The sequence below is a fragment of the Octodon degus genome, unplaced genomic scaffold (assembly GCF_000260255.1).
Source record: "Octodon degus isolate 3935 unplaced genomic scaffold, OctDeg1.0 scaffold00057, whole genome shotgun sequence".
In the NCBI taxonomy this organism is placed as follows: Eukaryota; Metazoa; Chordata; class Mammalia; order Rodentia; family Octodontidae; genus Octodon; species Octodon degus.
This window is the reverse complement of record NW_004524633.1, coordinates 8,964,571-8,969,894: the sequence shown is the minus strand read 5'-3', so window position 1 is coordinate 8,969,894 and position 5,324 is coordinate 8,964,571.

Below are 5,324 nucleotides of genomic sequence, written 5' to 3'. Positions count from 1 at the left end.
TTTGAATTTATATTGATCTCTACTGCTTCTAAGTCTTTTGTTCAGATTTTTATCTTCCTAGACACTTCTAAAATAATGCCTTGTTTTGCAAAGACTTGTTGCTTTTGCATCGCACTCTGAGCATGCTGAACGTTGTCTATTTCCTGGAAAAGTTAATACATTTCTGTGACTTGATGCCATTCCTTTTCCTAAGTTTTCACTTCTTTCAGTCTGGTAAAATTTAAGACCTGGTTACTGTCCCCTCTGTTTTTTTAATTAAGTTTATTGGTACAATTTAGGCATAGAAAAGGCTCCAGTCATCATGGGAACATTTTACCTATACATGACATAACCTGGTACCTCTTTTTGTTCCACTTCCTCCTTTCCCTTACACCCATTTTTTCCTCCTTATTTACAAAGCTTTGTTTCCATTTTATCCTTCCTTCATAGTGTTTTCCTTTTTCCTTCTGTCACCTTCCTCCCCCCTCCTTGCTTTTGAAAAGTTTCTTTCTATATCACAAAACCTCTTCTATAAAGCCTTTTAAAAATCTTTTTGGAAGTTTCTACTACTGACGCACCCACCAGTCATTGTTCTTATCAGCACCATCGAAAATCTCTGTGTATATTCTGAATGCCTGAAAGACAGAAAGCAAGATATACTTATACTGTTATCCCTAGTGGCAATGCAGCTCCTCACTAAAAAGTGCTTACGCATCCCAATTATTTTTTAAATATCATGTTAAGTCAAGTCAAGATGAAAAATAATGGGCCGGGGAGATGGCTCAGTAGGATAAGCGCATGACTGGCAAATGCCAGGATCTGAGTTCAATCCTCGGTTACGCAAAAAAAAAAAGATGAAAAATAAAACCAAAACAATAATGATGACAAAGGAATGTGCTGAAGATAGAATGCGTGCACTAATGTGTCATGCACAATATCAAAAATCAATTAGCGGGGGCCAGGAGACAGCTTGGTGGCACAAACGCCTGCCTGAAAATCAATTAGATTAACCTACACTGACCTCCCAGGAAGCCACTACTGCAAGTTCTATTCATAATTTAGGCTAAATGACAACACATGGTGGAACAACATATTTATTACTGTTTTTGTTCATTAGAACTAAGCAGAAAGAATAGGAAAAAAAGAAAGAAATGCCTTTGCTTGGTCTAAATAAGAACGACTAAATGAAAAGGAGAAAAAGAGGCCAAGGAATATTAACATTTGCTTATAAATTATAAATCTGTAAAAGCACTTCTCTGATGTCACATCAAGTGGGAAATTCCTGTAAAGAGCTCCCAAGCTGTCTTACAAATCAGTTCTGCATTTTCAGTTGCTTTTGTCCCTGTGATATATTTGATTCTTTCTTCAAGTCCACTGACCTGATGACCAGACATCCCATGGATTCCCTAAGAACTTAGTTCTCTTCTCTCATCTCTAAAGTACAAACCCTGCCAAATAGCTCAGTGGATTAAAGTGCCTGCAAGCAGGTGCAGGAGCCAGGAGTTTGATCCAAAGGACTGCCGTGCCGGCCCCGCCCCCGGGAGCACTGAGACAGCAATTGAGACTGCGCGTGGTGGCTCGCGCCTGTAATCCCAGCTCTTGGGAGGCTGTAAACAGGCAGATCACTATGAGTCCAATCTAGTAGTGAAACCCTGTAGACCCTTCCCTAAAATACAAAAATAAATAAATAAAATAAAGTACAAACCCTCTGCAACCTCAACAGCATTTCATGCAAGATGGTTGTTTAGACTGCTGACAAAAATGTATCTCTGGGAGCCAATAAGAGGCAGCGCAGAGTTGCCAGGTCTGAGGAGTCAGTTGGAGGAAGTAGTATCTTGGCAGCTGACATTATGGCTTGTAATAAACTTGACCAACTGTTTCTTGTGTAAATTTTATTATTTCTGTTGTTATGGCTGCTTTTGTCAGGAAAGATCTGGAGAATGTTTTAGAAAGCATACTTTTCATAATTCAAAATGATAAATCAATTTATGTAACTATCACATTTATTTATATCTTCACGTTGATGGGAGCACATTTTCGGGAAGGCAAGGCTGTGTGAGACCTTACTCACGCATCTGTAGAGAGGTCCAATCTTCTTCACACTTCAACCATGAATATTTTCACATGTCAGTAGTTTTAAAGTTAAGCTGAAGAAGAAGGGGCCACTTTTGCTAATATGGACATGAACCAGAGAGAAACCGAGTTTTCCGGAAGGGGCTGGTGCAGAACCATGGAGTGAGAGGACGGAGAAGATTAAAAGAAGTCCATCTTTGCCAAGCTACATTTCCTCCGCAAAAGCCGCAGAATTCCTGAAGTAGAGCCAGTCACTTTGGGATTTGTGCTATATTTTTTCGGCAACATCTTGATGATACCATATATTACTCATGTGTATAGTCAGAGACTCAAGACTGAAAGAAAAGAAAGGGAATAGGATTCCGCTGGCTAACTGTGCTGGGTCACATTCGTCAGAGTCTTGGCTGGAGTCATGGGCTGAGATCACTTGGCCTGAAAGTAGCAGCATGTCCTTGAAAGTATCTTTCTCCCTTTCCAGGTAACTAGTGTTTGGTGTCGAATTTTTTTATCTGGCTTCTTAATGAACTCAGGTTGATCATTCTAAGTCACAGTCACATGCCTAGGTCACTTATGAGACACACCAAGACCCTGAAGTAAGTCAGTGAAGATCTTTCCACCTTGGTCTTCAGTGAGAATATGCTTCCAACCTCCAGTCAAGTAAGGCAGCTGAATGACACTGTGTGAGTTGCTGGATATTTCTGAGTGGTCTCACCTGTAGAAAACAGCTAGTGATATTTGACTTATAATGTTTTAAAGAGAAATAAATAAGAATATATGTGGAGATATGAATGAAAGTCTGAAATATGGTTTTCAGGTAATGGAGATATTATGATTATGATTAGAGAATATTTGATTTTTGCAAATATTACCAGTGGCTAGAACTATCCTGTTCTACATTGCTGTTGACTTTAGCACTAAAAACATTCTTCAACTTTTCAAGCACCTACTGTAGATTTGGCTGCCTCGTTTATTTCCAATGGTTGGATGTCTTGTCACATCTTGGGGCCCTTGGGGATGAATTTAAAAATTAATTCTTCCCTAACTTCTGCATTAAAAACTGTCACCCCACCTCACATCATTATTTCCAAGTATATGTAAGCATTATTAGATTAAGAAAATACAGTGAATCTTAGCTTTTGAAATTAGATTATTTGGGCCAGGGAGATGGCTCAGGAGAATAAGCACTTCCCCAGCAAGTGCAAGGGCCTGAGTTCAATCCCTGGTTCCACCACAAAAAAAAAAAAACAAAAGAAAGAAAGAAAGAAAGAAAAAGAAACTAGATTATTGTCTTTTCACGCCCAGGGTATGTTAAGGACTAGGCTATTACCAATAAACAAATATGGTAAGAGACCCTCAGTTTTTCAAATAATTATACTTTCTCTTCATACTTCCAGCACCTGATTATTTGGCATCTGCTATGTGCTTGGCCCATAAATCAAAGAAAATGAATCTGAATTCATCTCTTCCCTGTCAAAATATTTCAGTAGTGTCGGCTCTTTGATAAAAAAAAAAAATGCAGTGAACATCCAAGAGTATTTCCCATAAAACTCAGTGCTTTGTGGTGAGAGAGATAGAAGAGGAAGGCATGATCTTTTTCTGATCATGTAGATGACATTAAAATCTGGGAAAGTCAGTGACAGCAACCACAAGCAACAAGTACATAAGGTGAGATGGGAGCTCAGAGACGAAAGGAGCTTGTTAGCTTGTTCCTATCTTAGATGAATCTGCCATGCTTCCCAGAGTGGGTGTGGAAGGATGGTAACAGACCCATCCACTCTTCTATAGGCAACTGTTGAATCATTATCCAAAACAGGCGCTAGGGTAAGTATGAGATACGGGGAAGAAACAGTTCTGCCTTTCAGAATCTCATAACCTAACCACAGGAGGCAGACAGTTAAGCAAAGAACCACAAATATTAGATTCATAATATTCAATATACTGGAATATAATAGAGTCCATTATAGCTATTAAGAGTATTTCTGACTCTGCCTATGTGCACAATTTGTGTGTGTGTGTGTGTGTGTGTGTGTGTGTGTGTGTGTGTGTGTGTGCTGTGTTCAGGAGGAGGTGCAGGCCATCTTTCCAGGGGAGACACTTGGGCTAATTCTTGGGGATTGTTACACAGGAGCATTTAAGTATAGAAGGAAGAAAGCCAAACTTCCTTAGGAAACTGCAGAGCATCTGAGTGTGGCGGTACTGTGTAAGAAGACAGGAAATAGGGCCTGAGGGTGAGAAGAAGAGCATCAGTTATGTGCAGACATGAAGCAGAATAAGCTAAAGCTTGCCAAGGCCCATCAACGGGCTTTTACCATGCACCAAGGAAATTCTGACAAAGTTGCAGCTAGCTCTGTGGTCAGCATGGTTTAGCTCTATCATGTCCGTCTAAAGTGTGCTCTGAGTTGGGGCTTTCAGAAGACGACTGGACCATGAGAGAGTTGATAGGGCCAGGCTGAAGGAAGTGGGTGGCCAGAGGTGTGACCTGAAGGACATACTCCTGTGTTAGCCCCTTGCTGTCCCTCTCTTGCTCTCCTTGCTTCCTGCCCACCATGAAGTTACCAACCTTCCTCCACCACACCCTTGCACCATGATGTTTGTGCTCCAGAGCCAGGATGCCAGGAACTGAAACCTTGGAAATCATGAGCCATAGAGAAAGTTGCCTGTCACAGTGACTCGGTCCAACACATTCTGATCTGCTTGATCCTCACCAAGTCTTGGCCACCACTCCCCACTTGCCAGGTGCAGGACACCCAGCTGTGCGGAGCTGTGGGCCTCCTCCTTGATTCTTAATGCTGTAATGTAGGTCTGAAAATCAAAAGATATGAAGCAGGTCAATATAGATGGTAGCCTTTTTACCTGGTAAGTAGTATATTTGAGAGGGTGGTACTAGGCATTGAACTCAGGACCTTGTGCTTGCTATGCAGGAGTTTATGCTGCTGAACTATCTCCCAATAAATGGCACATTTTTGAATGATAGTTTTAGAATTATTTTCTATGCCCCACATAAAAATACTGAATTTCTGTTGTTCACGGTAAGTTAGCACAGTTGCTCAAATTTTACTTACCCATCCAATTCACTTATCTGCCCCACAAGTAGAGGTATCATGTGAATGCCTTTTCTCTTTTCCTTTCTACTGGAGACTTTAAAGACCAAATAAAATATTGGTGATAAAGTTGCAAGCTGAAAGCATTATTTATTTCTCCTTCTATTGCCAGTAATTTAAAAACCAGCAGAGATAAGAGTTCTTCCTCTGGACTTCTGGGAACTGGTGGGG